Source organism: Mesoplodon mirus (assembly GCF_964341445.2).
Source record: "Mesoplodon mirus genome assembly, chromosome: 12".
Lineage (NCBI taxonomy): Eukaryota > Metazoa > Chordata > Mammalia > Artiodactyla > Ziphiidae > Mesoplodon > Mesoplodon mirus.
The window spans coordinates 26215079-26232401 of record NC_138988.1 but is presented as its reverse complement, the minus strand read 5'-3'; the positions used below and the strand labels follow the sequence as shown (position 1 = coordinate 26232401).

Sequence of the window (17323 nt, the reverse complement as noted above, 5' to 3'; positions counted from 1 at the left end):
CTCTTGTTGGGAAGTGATGTGTTCCTAGACTGAAAAGAAATCTGTATGTACATGTGCAAAGGGGCATAAATATCAAGGTTGATATCTATGACCATCCAAGTCCCCATTTTCCTCTGACTCAAATATATTTTAGTTCTTTGCTCATGGTTAGTTTTACTTTGAATAAGATATGTTTTAAAAAAAATTATCCCGGGGCTTCCCTGCTGGTGCAGTGGTTGAGAGTCCACCTGCCGATGCAGGGGACATGGGTTCGTGCCCCGGTCCGGGAGGATCCCACATGCCGCGGAGCGGCTGGGCCCGTGAGCCATGGCCACTGAGCCTGCATGTCCGGAGCCTGTGCTGCACAAGGGGAGAGGCCACAATGGTGAGAAGCCAGCGTACTGCAAAAAAAAAAAAAAAAATTATCCCAACTTGAACTCTTTCTGGGGTTAAATTTGTTTTAAAAAAATTATCCCAGCTTGAACTCTATTTTGGGTTAAGTGTGGATTTATCCTCTACCATCAACAATCCTTCAGGTCTCTGCTATTGTGTCTTCTACAACCAAGGATTATCATCAGAGAGCTCCTAGGTATTTAAGAACTACTTGTCTAAGTACATAGCTCTCAAGACTGGATGCCAACGTTTCTTTGGCAAGTCATTAATAAGTAAAGTTTTCAGGTGGTCCTTCTCCAGAGCGCTATAAAAAGAAAATTAAAAGCAAGGTCAATGGTGCTTTTTAAAAATGCTGAGAGGGCTTCCCTGGTGGCTCAGTGGTTGAGAGTCCACCTGCCGATGCAGGGGACACGGGTTCGTGCCCCAGTCCGGGAGGATCCCACATGCTGCGGAGCAGCTGGGCCCGTGAGCCACGGCCGCTGAGCCTGCGCATCCAGAGCCTGTGCTCCGCAGCGGGAGAGGCCACAACAGTGAGAGACCCACGTACTGCAAAAAAAAAAAAAAAAAAAACTGAGAAAAATTCTGCATTTTTTTATGACTTCCAAAAACCAAAAAAGTTCTTTTCTAAAGATAATTCCCATTTCTGCTCCATGGCTCATAAGAGTAACAAGTAATGTGAATTAAAGGCAAGAGATCTGAATTCATATATTCAAAGATATTTATTCACCAAATATTCATGGAGTCCCCGCTAGGTGTCAAGCATATGCTGGGGCTACAGCAGTGAGGAAAACAAAGTGTCCAGTCATAACAAGCATACCTTCCACTGGGCAAAGTCAGGCAATGAACATGTATCAACTGAGTCGCTAGTTTGCAGCAAAACATATTCGGAGACTCAAGGTTGACCATACCTGCTGCCCTCAGTCAGCACTGCCAAGGACCCCTCCTGGTGCCTGAACTGGAAGATTACAGAAGGCTATAAACACAAACAAAGCAGCTGGCCTCACATCTACAATTTAATTTTAGATAGGCAAGGGTAAAGCGCCTGATGATAGTAACAGACACTAAAAAAGCAATCAGAGACCCAGGAAGACACTACCCTTGCATAGGAATTTTTAAGGATGTAGACTCCTCAGAAGGATGGGCCTCTGGGGTCAAGTATATGTTTGCCAAGGACCCCTCCTGGTGCCTGGGGGTTCTTCCACTTTCTTACATCTGTTCTGCTATTATATTCATACACGTTCCCAGAGAGCAGGGGGAGAAGGACCCAAAACACAGAGAAAGTGAATTATAATGAAGTTACAAAGCATTTATTCGTCCCACAAAGAGTTTACTGAACGTTTGCTGTATAGCCAGCCTAGTGACGAGTTGCTCATCTTCTCAAGTTTTGCTTTGTTACCAAAAGAAAAATTAGAAGCAAAAGTTGAAGCAGCATGTGATTTCACATGCATTGAACATTGCCCCTTTAGCACGAGAGAGCACTTTTGTGGTGAAGGAACAGTTCTTTCTCTTGACTGTGGTTGTGGTTATATAAATCTATATAGGTGATTAAATGTCACAGAACTAGGGCTTCCCTGGTGGCGCAGTGGTTGAGAGTCTGCCTGCCGATGCAGGGGACACGGGTTTGTGCCCTGGTCCGGGAGGATCCCACATGTTGTGGAGCGGCTGGGCCCGTGAGCCATGGCTGCTGAGCCTGCACGTCCGGAGCCTGTGGTCTGCAACGGGAGAGGCCACAGCAGTGAGAGGCCCGCGTACCACCAAAAAAAAAAAAAAAAAGTCACAGAACTAAACACAGAGAATATAAAAAAATAAGTGCGTGTAAAAACTGGTCAAGTCAAAGCAAAGGCTGTAGTCCAGTTAATTGTATTGTAGAAATGTCAATGTCCAGGTTTTGGTGCTGTGGTTATGAAAGATGTTGCCTTTGGGGGAAGCTAGGTGATGAATACACAATCCTCTCTGTACCATTTTTTGCAATTTCTTGTAAGCCTATAATTATTGTAAAATCAAAAGTTTTAAAAAAAAGAATACACCAAGCTTTTTTTTTTTTTTTTTTGCACCACCAGGGAAGCCCCCACCAAGCTATTTTTTTAAATTGTCCCTAAAGTGGTGTGCCTTTTACGGTGTCTGAGTTTAATCAGTTAATCCTTCATAGAAACAATAATGAAATAAGAATAATATAAGAGAAAATAAAGAGGGTAAATAGGGTCTGATATAGTAGGAAGTCAACCAGTTGTTGTTTCTTAGGTGACTAGGATATAATTAATAAATAAAATAGTAATAACAGTAATATTAGTTGACTTCTTTGTTATTTACTATATGTTAGACTCTGTTTTTATATATTAATTCATTTAATCTATTCAAAATCCTTGTGAGGAAACTGGGGCACAGAAACGTTAAGTAACTTGCTAAGGCCACGCCATGTGTAAGTGGCAGACCTAGATTTGAAACCAGGGAGTCCAGCTACAGAGCTCTAACCACTAACCACCTAGGGTAGGGGGACATGCCTTCTTTCACTTTGATTGGACTCCATGAATAAAGACTCCATGAATAAAGCAATGCCTTATGCATCATATTCTGAGTTCCCCAGAACATTTGATAAATGATGGAATGTCCCAACACAAACAGCTAACCTTATTTTTATTTTAAAACGTTTCTCTTCTCTAAGTGTCATGTGACACTTCAATGTGCTGAGTCACCTCTCAAAAATCCATTAATTGAAAGGTGATTCTTCTTCCAGGGCCCCTGGGCTAGGGTGGACAATGCACTTCCCTCACAGACCTGTCCCTCCACCAAAAAAATCTATACCATTACTCAATAGTGCACATTGGAACTTGAAAACTAATTGCTGAGTCTGACACTTAATCCTGTTCGCATGACTGGAGTTCAGTCCCTGTGAAAGTCATTCTGACTGTTGATGTGAGTGGACCTGATGTTTTCCTCACAATGACACACTCAGGAAGCCTAATCACTACACAAGCAGCAAGCCTGGAGACTCTTACAGGAAGAGGAAATGTATAGTGAATCATCAGGCCAAATGAGGACCTTAATATTCTTCAAGCCTACCTCTGTCTCTTCTCTGATGACAAAACCTTAGAGTCGTTAAAAAACACGTACCACATCATCAATACAGTAGTATTCACTCTGGAGGTTTTTCAAGTGTCCTTTGTTGCTAAAATAATTTAGAGCCTCACACTTTCTCCTCCTGTGATGTCAAAAGAATTCACCTTGGGTAACTAACTTCATTCTAAACATCACCTCTTAATGAGAGGCAGCCTAGGTATGAGTCCAGTTCTACAAACCCTGAGTAACTTCACATAAGTTTCCCAAACTCTGTGCCTGAGTTTCCTCATCTGTAGAGTAGGAATGATGATAGTGTGGTCTACCTTGAAGACTGAAGGTAAAGATTAACTGTATCAATGTATAGAATGAACCTAGAGCAGGAACTGGCACAAGTGCTAGATGTATATTTGCTATTATTATAACTCTTTAATCTCATGAGAACTATTGTTGTAATGATTTGACAATTTCAGTTGTAATAAATTAGAACTTAACACATCATCTCTATTACATCAAAACCTGGAGCTTTCTAGGGACCTCCCTGGTGGTCCAGTGGTTGAGACTTCGTGCTTCCACTGCAGGGGGCGCAGGTTCGATCCCTGGTCAGGGAACTAAGATCCCACATGCTGCATGGTGTGGCAAAAAAAAAAATTTTTTTTAATTGTAAAAAAAAAAAAAAACCTGGGGCTTTCTACTTACCAGGGCCGTCTCTGTACAAGGATGACACCTCCACAGTGAGGTTATATTGCTTCACAGTCTCGTGGTCTGGCTCTGTGATGGGCTCAATCATTCCAGAGAGAGGGTGAATCCAGAATCTTTGTATAACCTGGATGTCACCATTGGCTATCTTGTACATCACACAGTTTGGTGGGTTGTCTTCATCAATGGTTGTCACTCTTCCAACTTTGTAGAAAGCTGCCAATAATGTTTCTTAGGGTTCATTCCTGTCATGCAGATACACCATTTTAAAAAGCTTAACATGTCTTTGCCTTGCAAATAGTATCATAGTTTCTCAGAGGGTCAACCTGCATCCTTGTGGACAATGCAGTGTGTCTGAAAAGCACAACTCTACACGATGGAAGGTGGATTTATAGACGGTCCACTTTCAGCCACACGGCATGGGTCAAATGATATGAGTTAACACTAACTTTATAAAAATAAGAAGTAGCTTCCATGTAGTGCACATTTGTTTTCTTCCAGGCATTATGCTAAGATTAACATCAGATAATGGCTCACCACACAGATTCTGAAACCAGACTGCCTAGGTTCTGAAACTCAGCTCTACCACTCATTAGCTGTAACACATCAGAAAATTCTATAATCTCTCTGGGCCTCATATTCTTTATCTGCAAACTAGGAATAATGACAATATCTACCACATAGAGTTGCTGTGAGGATTAAATGAGGTAAAATACGTAAGACATAGAATAGTGTCTGGTATAGTGTAAGTGTTATATAAGAATTAGCTATTATTTATACACATTATCTCATTAAATCTTCTCAACAGCCTTATGATGTATGTGCTATCACTGTCCCCACTTTATAGATAAGGAAACTACAGCCCAGTGGTACTAACTTGCCCAAGGTCACAGAGCTACTAAAGGTAGAGTCAGGATTCAAATCTGTGCTTGCTGAATCTACAGCCCACATTTTAAAATTGACTTGCTATAAGTTCAGTGTGCAGTTCTCCCAAATAATCTTCTAGAAAAAACACAGGTGCGGTAGATGGGTTGCATTAATAGGCTCAGATTCTTTACCCTTCTTACGTTCATGCTCTTCTCTGTGTAACCTTATAGTGCCCTCCCACGTGGCTTGTTTTGGCCAATGGGACATGAGCAAACCTGCCGCCAGCAGAGGCCTGAAGAGCCCTTGTGTGACTAGGCTTGCTTCATTCCTGCACCTCTTCCTCTGCCCTGAGACCTGCTCAGACTAGCCTGTTGGAGGATGATAGGAGCCAGATCATCCAGCCACACCCACTGAAGCCAGGCTAGATCCACAAAAAGCCAGCAAATCCCCACAATTCCAAGCAAGCACAGTCCAGCCAATTCTTAGACTCATGGGCTAAATAAATGTTTGCTGTTGCATTACTCTAATTTTTTGTGGGTTTCATTACATGGCGTACTTATAGATAACTGACACAACAGAGTTACCGCTCAATCATTTTCTGCCTGGATAATAAACTCCAGGGAAGATACCTGACCTTCTCCATTTAGTGAAATTCCACCACACAATGACTAGGCTCACCAACATGTATTATCTAGGACAGCTGTCCCCAACATTTTTGGCACCAGGGACCGGTTTTGTTGGAAGACAATTTTTCCAGGGAATAGGGTGGGGAGGCAGGGAGGGGGTGGGGGAGGATGGTGCAGGCGGTAGTGCAAGCGATGGGGGGCGATGGGGAGCAGCAAATGAAGCCTTGCTCGTTCACCTCCTGCTGTGCGGCCCGGGGTGGGGGGGGTGGTTAGGGACCCCTGATCTAGGGCGTCTGGGTTACTGATAACCAAGAATGAAAATTAGGGAAAAGACATCATTTCATGTGCTGTCCCCACCCCCTTCAACCTATGGGAGTTCTTTCTCTGTTTGCATTCTTCCTTTACCAAGATTCATCAGTCTCTGAAAATGTATCATTAAGCAGGCAATGAACACAACCCAGAATACCAAGAACAGAGAAAACGCATTTGTGAAAAGGGACTTACTATTTCGTTATGGCAAATCCAGAATCTAAAAAGTCCAACCTATTGGTTGTGTGAAAGCATCACTAGTAAGAGAAAGGTGTCATAACTGATTTAGGACCACGTAAAAAATAGATTAAGGGTAAACTTGCCATCTCTAGCATACACTCCTGAGCAAAGATAGTGCCGTTTTCACATTTAACACCTGGCAAAGTAAAATGGGAAGCTTATTTTTCTGTAGGTGTAAAATTAACCTTTCAATAAAACTAAAAGCTATCTTGAGCATCTCTAGCTAAGTTTAAAATAGAGTAATTATGAAACTGTAAGTCTGCCAAACTTCCTCATCAAAAAAAACATTGGAAATGAAATATGTTTTCCTTTGTGACTTACAACCCAGCGTGACTTAATTTTCATGTTTCCCCCTCAGTCATTTCTGATAAAGGAATTTCTTTGCCTATGCCTCCCTCCCTCCAGAAGCCTTTTGTCAATGAGAGATTCAGGTATTCATTACATACCATCAGAATTTTTTTTTTTTACTTTAAAGATGATAGACTCCCATAAATTTTTTAAGATGAAAAACCTCATGTAGTCCTCAAGGCACACTCAAATCCTCTGTGCTAATCAACACAGCATGAAAAAAGACCTCCACGGTAATAGATTTTTAATATCCTCAAGGTCTGTAGGCTAAGTGTTTGATATTCTGAGGAGAGCTTGTTTTCCAAGTAGTATTAACTTTCCAATTTCCTCCTTTAAAGCAAATTACCACCAAGTTGTGAAGATTTTGTCTTCTCTGATGGGCATCGCCTCAAAACACTAACCCTTCCCTAATTTTATTTACTATGGTAGGGAAAATCAAGGGATGATTTTAAAAATCAAGGAAAAGGTTCTAGGACGTTGTAGAACGTTGAGTGTAACATTCACTCAATGAATGTTAGTGGTTATTTTAATTATTGGTGTTATTGTTATTATTACTATTATTGTTATTGGCAATGCTGTCATGGCTACTGTTAGTATGTATCATGTAATTTCAGTACCTAAAATGATCAGTTAATCCTCATCGCAACTCCATGACATAATTCTTACAAGCTCCATTCTACAGATGCGAACTCGAAGGCACACAAAGATTGTGGGAATAGCCTAAGGTCATTTAACTGACAGTGGCAGAGATAGAATTGGAATCCAGTTCTTTTTGACTCCAGTTCTGTTTGACCCCAACCGTTACGGTATTTCTGCTACATCATGTCGCTTTCTTATGAAGACCTAGACGTCTTCTCTCTGCTACAGTGGGTCAGTAGCCAGCTATTTAGAGATTAGTACACATTAGAATGACTCACTTATCTCTTTGTATGAATTCTCAGCACTTGTTTTCAGACTTCTGGTGACAGTCATCCAAATCCATCCAAAAATAAGCAGGCTGGAATACTAAACAGAGAACTGGACCAGAAATGATAGCATTTAGCTGTCATCTCTGCCACTCACTAGCTGTGTGACCCAAGTCTCTCTCCAGCCCCAATTTTCTCATAGTAAAATAAACAGGTTGAATCTTTCCAGCCCTCCCAAATTGGTGATGCTGTAATTAAAAATTCTAAATCCTTCTCCTCAGCTATCAATAAGGCATTAAATTTTCCTTAAGAAAACGTAGAAGTGTTCAACACATTTAGAAAGTTTTGCCTTCAAAATATAAAACTACATTTCAGGACAACTTTGGATAGTTGGAAAAGAAACTGACATAAAACAGTTGATTCCCATAAAACACTATTTTTTTTAATGTCAGTCTTAAAAGGTAAAACTATAGAGATGTTAAACAAGCAGAGGTTTCCAGAGGTTAGGGGAAAGGGAAGAGTGAATAGGCAGAGCATGGAAGACCGTTGGGGCAGAGAAACAATTGTGTGATACCGTAATGGTGGATACATGTCATTATACTTTTGTCAAACCCATGGAATGTACAACACCAAGAGTGAGCTCTAATGTAAACTCTGGACTTTGGGTGATAAGGATGTGTTAATGCAGGTTCCTCAATTGTAGTAAATGTTCCACTCTGGTGGGGGATGCTGAGAGTGGAGGAGGCTCTGCATGTGTGGGAAATCTCTTTCCCTTCTGCTCAATTTTGCAGTAAACGTAAACTGCACTAAAATGTAGTCTATTTATTTTAATGCAAGTCTCTATTTTAAAATCTACATTGATTGTCATTAACTTTGGAGGGTCATGGAATCCCTTTGATAATCTCATGAAGACTATGGGTCATTTCCCTTAGGGACCCTCAAAGCCAATGCTCAGACCCTCTGGTCCAGATTTACAATTTATAAGCTAGGAGATAATGCTCCATTAACTCTAGAACCCCCTAGAGCTAGAAGAGCACCACAGAACTGGGAGAATGCAAAGGGAGGAAAGAAATTACAGTAATGAGGCTCCCTCATTACTCAGAAATCAATTCTGAGTACTTCTGAAAGAATAGCAAAAGTCTATGGCGGGAAAACCAGGATCCTGTTTACAATAATTCTATTTACATGCAATTTTTCTGAAATAGTCTGGTCATATACTGTAAGATTCAACTATGTTATGTTCTAGAACTAGGATATAGTTATTTATTTTACAGAGAGGTTAAGAACTTGTCCAAAACAGCATGGTGAGGCAAACAAATAACTGAAATCCAAATAAGTGGGTTTTTTATTTCCTAGTCTTGCCTCAGAACAACTGTCTAAAGAATGTATTTGTCTGCCAAGGAAATAAGCTGGTTTGAAGTAGTGTGGGTTTCACCCAGTGATATGCTGGCAAATGTTTAACAACCAGCTCTCTGGGGGAAAAAATAAAAAGAGTGTGTGAATGTGTGTTTGTAAGTGTGTATGTGAATATATATCCACATAAATACATAAGTTTATTAAAAATTTTACTGATATAAAATATGTATAGAATACATTTTAAAAATAATAACAAAATATACAATACTATTTATTTTAAATTCCCATATAGAAAATTGATTCTTTTTTTTTAAATGATAAACCTAATTTTTTTTTCTTTTTTTTTTTGGCTGCATTGGGTCTCTGTTGCTGCGTGTAGGCTTTTCTCTAGTTGTGGCAAGTGGGGGCTACTCTTCGTTGCGCTGCGTGGGCTTCTCATTGCGGTGGCTTCTCTTGTTGTGGAGCACAGGCTCTAGGCATGTGGGCTTCGGTAGTTGGGGCACGTGGGTTCAGTAGTTGTGGCTTATGAGCTCTAGAGGGCAGGCTCAGTAGTTGTGGCGCACGGGCTTAGTTGCTCTGCGGCATGTGGGATCTTCCCAGACCAGGGCTCGAACCTGTGTCCCCTGCATTGGCAGGAGGATTCTTAACCACTGCGCCACCAGGGAAGCCCTACAATTGATTCTTATGGAATGCTTTAATTGATTTTTGCCAAGCTCTCCTTTCCATAGCCATTGCAGTTGACAAATGAAGGTAGTTCCAACATGAATGTTACTTGATGTTTTCCTTTGTTTCACTTCCACCTTACTCTTTACAATGTCTAGAGCTTCACTAGTTCATCAGTGAAGGGCATGACTTCTTTGTTGAACTGGATAATAGTTACTGATTTCTAGAAGAATATTTCCACAGTTTTTATGGTACTCACAATAATAGCTGCAGATACACCAGATGTAAGTTTAATCTGCATTGATAACATTTTCTCTATCACTTTCTTAAGTCTAGATAATCAAAAAATTAATGAATCAAGCCCCGATATGTAGTATTTGCCTATTTCCCTGGTGTAAATACTCCCACCACTGTCAACTTTAAGCTATCAACATAATGACACTAAGTTGGGAAGAGAGTTGCAGTAGCACACCATTATATATACAGAATTTCCCCCATGCACATCCAACAGGTGTAAATAACATCTAGAGTATAGATAATAGTAACATAATAGTAACATAATTAAGAAGTTCTGAGTTTTGAGCATTTACTAATTTTGTTTTTAATATAATTTATGTAACTAAGTGTATATAATTTTATTTTTAATGATAGTTATTAATAATCAGGTCATAGAATTCCTGAAAATTCCCTTGAAGAATTCAAACAAAGCCTGGAGGACCCACTGTACAGGGATGCTGTGCAAGGGATGGGTTCTTCTCTTGGATGACAGAAAATAGTAATTACCTCTGCCATCCCTTCCAAATCTAATGTTCCTTGGTTTATGCTGGCAAATTATCTTTGACAAAGGAGGCAAGAATATATAATAGAGAAAAGACAGCCTCTTCAATAAATGGTGCTGGGAAAACTGGACAGCTACATGTAAAAGAATGAAATTAGAACACTTCCTAACACCATACACAAAAATAAACTCAAAATGGATTAAAGACCTAAATGTAAGGCCAGGCACTATAAAACTGTTAGAGGAAAACATAGGCAGAACACCCTATGACATAAATCACAGCAAGATCCTTTTTGACCCACCTCCTAGAATAATGGAAACCAAAACCAAAACTAAACAAATGGGACCTAATGAAACTTAAAAGCTTTTGCACAACAAAGGAAACCATAAATAAGACGAAAAGACAACCCTCAGAATGGGAGAAAATATTTGCAAATGAAGCAACTGACAAAGCATTAATCTCCAAAATATACAAGCAGCTCATGCAGGTCAGTAACAAAAAAACAACCCAATCCAAAAATGGGCAGAAGACCTGTATAGACATTTCTCCAAAGAAGACTTACAGATGGCCAAGAAGCACATGAAAAGCTGCTCAACATCACTAATTATTAGAAAAATGCAAATCAAAACTACAATGAGGTATCACCTCACACCACTCAGAATGGCCATCATCAAAAAATCTACAAACAATAAATGCTGGAGAGGGTGTGGAGAAAAGGGAACCCTCGTGCACTGTTGGTGGGAATGTAAATTGATACAGCCGCTATGGAGAACGGTATGGAGGTTCCTTAAAAAACTAAAAATAGAACTACCACATGACCCAGCAATCCCACTACTGGGCATATACCCTGAGAAAACCATAATTCAAAAAGAGTCACGTACCACAATGTTCATTGCAGCTGTATTTACAATAGCCAGGACATGGAAGCAACCTAAGGTCCATCGAGAGATGAATGGATAAAGAAGATGTGGCACATATATACAGTGGAATATTAGCCATAAAAAGAAATGAAATTGAGTTATTTGTAGTGAGATAGATGGCCCTAGAGTCTGTCATACAGAGTGAAGTAAGTCAGGAAGAGGAAAACAAATACCGTATGCTAATGCATATATATGGAATCTAGAAAAATGGTACTGATGAACCCAGTGGTAGGGCAGGAATAAAATGCAGACGTTGAGAACGGATTTGAGGACACGGGGGGAAGGGGAGGCTGGGACATAGTGAGAGAGTAGCATTCACATACATATACTACCAAATGTAAAATGGATGGCTGGTGGGAAGCTGCTGCACAGCACGGGGAGATCAGCTTGGTGCTTTGTGACCATCTAGAGGGGTGGGATAGGGAGGGTGGGAGGGAGGGGTTATGGGGATATATGTTTGCATAGCTGATTCACTTTGTTGTACGGCAGAAACTAACACAACATTGTGAAGCAATAATACTCCAATAAAGATGTATTAAAAAAAAGAAAATACAAGTATTACCTCTTGCCATCCCTTCCAAATCTAATGTTCCTTGGTTTATGCTGGCAAATATGTCCTAATTCACATATAATTCATGGCTGAGATACAATGCTGACCAAGATCTTGACTCTGGACCTGAAACGTAATCTCGGATGTTCTCGGAATTTAAATTACATGGATGATGACCCCATTGTTCCTACCTTCTTACAATTAGACCTAATTCAGAGGCAAGAGGAAAGAGAAACAAAACAAAATTAATATCGTGAATTTTTCCATTACAAAAATCCTTGATCTGGCATCAAATTTAAGGGAGCCTTTGGGGAACCATCAGGATAATACAGTCAGGGCATTACTCATGAGAATGAACTTCTCTGAAGGTCTGGAGCTCCTCATCTGCTTGTGCTTTGTCAACCCACATGCTCTTTACCACCAGTCACTCATCTGCGATTTGTTTCCTTGTGTATGCTTTAACACCACAGAAGCCAGGGACCTCTTACCTCCTGATGTTTCCAGAATGGCGAATGAATAGTGCGCAGATTTGAATACAGGGCTGAGATCGTTGGCAGGAGCCGTTTCTACAATGATCGTCACAGTTACTGAAAAATTAAACAGTAAGTAAATGCTTTGTGGTGGTGGTGGTTTTATTCTACGTACTAGTTAAATGTGCCCCGGGGAACAGGCTTAGGGGAGGATTTTGCTCCCAAATGATCCCTGTTCCCAGACTCTGCGTTCTCAAGGGACATAAATGAATTCTAGCGCTAATCAAAGCAATTAGTCAAAGATATATAATGTACTGCATGCTATATTTTATTTTATAGAACAGTGATATACATCTGTATATATCATATACATATCATATATAAATGTATAATTATATATTTTACACAAGAGAGTTTATTATATTTTTCATGGGTATAATCTCTTCCATTAGAGTTTGGGTGTCACTTTCAACCCAGCATATGACTTTCTACATTCTGCTTTTAATATATGCTAGGAGGTGAAATGGAAAGAGACTCAGAAAACCCATGTCCAAGGATTGGTTATGACATATGCTTAGTGGCCTTGAACTAGCTTAACTTCTCAGATGCCCAGATTCTTCATCAGTAAAATGGAATAACATCCGTTTCAATCTTCTATTTCATAGTGTGTAAAAAATGAGATCATTCCCAAGAAGGTTTTTTCCCTATAAAATGTTAGTGAAATGTAGTTATTATATCTTATTCTTCTCAGCCAGATGTTTGCATATTGCAGGTTATAGAAAAGGAATACTATTTTTCATACCAACAAGCTCAAACTAACCTATCAGAAAGTTATTAAAAAGAAGAAATTTGTCAAACACAAAAGCAAGCAAATTTCAAACAGGGAAACTCTTAACATTTTAAATAAAATAATAATTAACATTTACTATGCAAGGCACTGACTCGGCATTAGTATTACTGTCTCCATTTTACAGACAAGAAAACTGAGGTTCACAGAGTAAAGTTCTTTGCCAAAGGTCACAAAGCTAGTAAGTCACTGAGCAGGTATTGGATCAAGTTGAGTCTGCCAACATCTCCCCAAATGTCTCTTCTAACATGCTAATATATCAAATGCAAAATGCCCAGTTAAACAAATATTAAAAGGTTTCCTTATGGCAAACCTTCGTAGGATTTCTGGTATGTCATTCTGTATTTTGGATCTCCATCTATCCATTGCTTCCCAAATTTATTTGACCATGGAATTTTTTCTCTAGTTGATCATCTTGTAGAAACCATGTTCTGAAGAATGCTTGTATATTGTCTCTCTTGGAAGTCTATGCCATATGTGTCAAACAAGAAAATTTAATCTGGGGCCCATAGAACCTTAACTTCAGAGAATCTGTAGCATTCTTTATTTTGGTATATAGTTATTTATTTTGGTATATATTATGTGTATTTTTCTAGGTATAGGGGCTGTAGTTTTCATCAGCATCTCAAAGGTATGCATGACCACAAAGAAAGGGTAAGAAGCACTGTTGCATAGAGACAGGTGATTTATGTGAAAGCCTCTATATTTCCCTTGATAAACTCCATTTATGTGCTACAAGAGCAGATGCCATGTATATAGCTTTGCCATACTATGATTTTTATTGTCTCCATAAAGACTCAAAATTGTGCTAATTTGTTGGCCTATAAAAATAGACTGAACCACATGTGGGGTGTTACAAGCATTCTTTATGAGCAGTTGCTGTGAATATGTTGGGGTGTGAGGACAAGAGAGGACGTGGATTTAATAGCATGAGAGATCTTTTTTTCTTTTTGTATTGGAAAAAGGCTCAAATCTGGTGAAAGGGGCAGATTCTTTTTTGATTAGTTAGGCCATCAGGATGAGTAGCTACAAGAAAAAGCATTCTTCCTAAAAGGTCTGTTGGACAATGTTACAGGCTTTTGCATGAACCAAAGAAACTCCACCAGTGGGGGGTAGAGAAAACACAAGAAAACTTCTGGGCATATTGTCATCCTGTGTCCCTGTCCCCTAGAGATCATTTATCCACACAGTTGGGTCATGTAAGACTATAAATCACATTGGTAAACTGAGTCCTGTTAAAACTCTTGTATCAGGGAGTCAAGAGGGATTTAAAGAGTTCTAGATCTGTGGCTGAAAGTTCAGCAGGAAGTTCCTTCTGGTTGCAAATACATGTATGCTACCATCATTCCACCTGCCTAATTCCATGACACAGTACTCTTTCCCACGGCTTTCAGATGCAACCTCAGAATCCTTCTCAACTCAGTGATCCCAGGTGACCACCACCAATGTATTAGAGTTGGCACAAGAGATAAAACCAAAACATCACCTCTATTCTAGGCTCTCCCTTACCAAGCATCAACATTCTACTACTAACCCTGTGTTCTCCACAGGGTTAGTAGTAGAATGTAGAAGTGAGAAATACTCACTTCTTCTTGGACGTCTTTGATGCCAACCACCTCCTGGATCACTTATTATGATACTTTCCACATAAAATAGACACTGGGCATTAATAATAGATGTATCCAGAAATTTTTGTGAAATCCTATGTTTACAACTACCTCTATAGTTACAAATTCACTCTTAAAATATGATAATATGTAGTTGAACACATAAATGACCCCTTGGGGCACTTTATGTGTGTTCTCATTTGTACAACAATAAGCAGAGAGAAGCAGGTGTCAGGGGTTGGCTAAGCTCACTCACCAGCTAGGCACTCTGCTCTGCTTCCAAAGCACACAGTTTAAACCTGTGCCTGAGGGTGTGTTGCAATTAGCAAAACCATGACTGTTAAATCCACAAGTGTCAAGGGACTTATGACCATGCAATCTGGGAGGACTTAATCTCAGCATACAAAAGGCCTGTTCTAGCACAGACTGGAATGGAATCGTTATGAGAAGGCCAAATGGCAGAGAGAGGTGACCACTCTTTGCTCTTTCATGAAGGGAATGAGCCATGGAACTTGGCATTGTCCCACAGTTTGCATTAAAACTGGCTCTACCTATACTATGTAAAATAATTCAAATAAAATACCAAAAAAATGCATCCTATCACCCATATGTTTGGACTACATTTTACCCAATACCTGGCTCTTTCCAAATAAGAAATATTTGGCATTACTAAATGCTATAAACTGAATATTTGTGTTCCTCCAAAATTCATATGTTGAAACCTCTTCTCCCACTGTGATGGTATTAGGACAGAGGGGTTCTTTGGGAGGTAATTAGGTCATAAGGGTGGAACCCTCATGAACGGGATTAGCACTCTTATAAAAGAGATCTCAGAGAGTCCCTCTTGCCCCTTCTGCCATGTGAAGTTACAGTGAGAAGACAAACATCTAAGAACAGGAAGCAGGCCCTCAACAGATACCATGTCTGGCAGTGCCTTGATATGGACTTGCCAGTCTCCAGAACTGTGAGAAAAAAATTCTGTTGTTTATAAGTCACCCAGTCTATAGTATTTTATTATAATAGCCTGAAATGGACTAAGACACTAGACATAAAGTCATTTAAATAACACGCATAAGGATTGGGCTCTACACATCCCCAACTCATCCCACTTCTAGCTCCAACGATCTCTAGGATCTCTAGCCAGAGCTGCATTTAGGAATTGTGTTTTGCTTAAGGGGCTGCTAAGAGATGAAAAAGACTTGCCAGATCTAATGATAACTTCCAACACGAATCTATCTAAGTCTCCCCTTCCTCCTTTGTCTAACTTAATAAAAACTGTCCCAAATATAAAGAATTTTTACACTTTAAAATCTCAAGTGAAAAGTCTAAAGAAAAGGCACTTACTGTTCCATGAAGTTGATCGAGCTTACCTGTATGGGAGGGATGTAAGTCATCAAATACTGAAATTGTCATTGCATACATATGGCCAGTTGCAACCATCTCTGGGTCCTCATAATCTGATTCTTTGGCAACCTGGTAGAACAACATTATTTCAGGAAGAAGGACTGACTTTTTTGTTAAGTGTACATGTTTTAAGTAATAAGTCATTCTGGAAAACGCAAGTGTATGGCCATTTGCATTTAATAACGATGGCATTAGAATATGCCTGAGACTGGTTGAAGTTGACACACAAAGGTAAGCATTTGGCGGAACAAAGGGACATCTTTGATCTCCTTCCAGAACAACTGATTTTTGGACAAAGCATCCTGGCATAGTAGAAGGAAAGCATGGATCATATCCTGTCTTCATTGCATGCTAATTGTATGACCTTGGGCAAAATATTTAAAAAGGGAAAATATTTTGAAAGTACTTTGGAAGTAATAAAGCACATAAAAAATGTAGTTACTCCTATTGCAACAAGTCAGTCACCATTTTAAAAATATCTACTGAGTTGCTTCATTTGCAAATATTTTCTCCCATTCTGAGGGTTGTCTTCTGGTCTTGTTTATGGTTTCCTTTGCTGTGCAAAAGCCTTGAAGTTTCATTAGGTCCCATTTGTTTATTTTTGTTTTTATTTCTATTTCTCTAGGAGGTGGGTCAAAAAGGATCTTGCTGTGATTTATGTCATAGAGTGTTCTGCCTATGTTTTCCTCTAAGAGTTTGATAGTGTCTGGCCTTACATTTAGGTCTTTAATCCATTTTGAGCTTATTTTTGTGTATGGTGTTAGGGAGTGATCTAATCTCATACTTTTACATGTCCCTGTCCAGTTTTCCCAGCACCACTTATTGAAGAGGCTGTCCTTTCTCCACTGTATATTCCTGCCTCCTTTATTAAAGATAAAGTGACCATATGTGCGTGGGTTTATCTCTGGGCTTTCTATCCTGTTCCATTGATCTATCTTTCTGTTTTTGTGCCAGTACCATACTGTCTTGATTACTGTAGCTTTGTAGTATAGTCTGAAGTCAGGGAGCCTGATTCCTCCAGCTCCATTTTTCGTTCTCAAGATTGCTTTGGCTATTCGGGGTCTTTTGTGTTTCCATACAAATTGTGAAATTTTTTGTTCTAGTTCTGTGAAAAATGCCAGTGGTAGTTTGATAGGGGTTGCATTGAATCTGTAGATTGCTTTGGGTAGTAGAGTCACACCAGTCAGAATGGCCATCATCAAAAAATCTAGAAACAATAAATGCTGGAGAAGGTGTGGAGAAAAGGGAACACTCTTGCACTGCTGGTGGGAATGTGAATTGGTACAGCCACTATGGAGAACAGTATG

At 39.6% G+C, this 17323-nt stretch overlaps 1 pseudogene across 1 annotated transcript in view; it reads right to left on the bottom strand.

Annotated features, from left to right (window-relative positions):
* Nucleotides 1-1335: 1335 nt before the first annotated feature.
* Nucleotides 1336-17323, bottom strand: part of LOC309813096 (cadherin-related family member 3-like) — a 40417-nt pseudogene continuing 24429 nt past the window's right edge. The window contains exons 8-11 of the transcript in view: nucleotides 15983-16085; nucleotides 12177-12275; nucleotides 4126-4341; nucleotides 1336-1626 (exon numbers count right to left, since the gene is read on the bottom strand). The product of the transcript in view is annotated as a cadherin-related family member 3-like (transcript). The remainder of the gene's footprint in view (nucleotides 1627-4125; nucleotides 4342-12176; nucleotides 12276-15982; nucleotides 16086-17323) is intronic.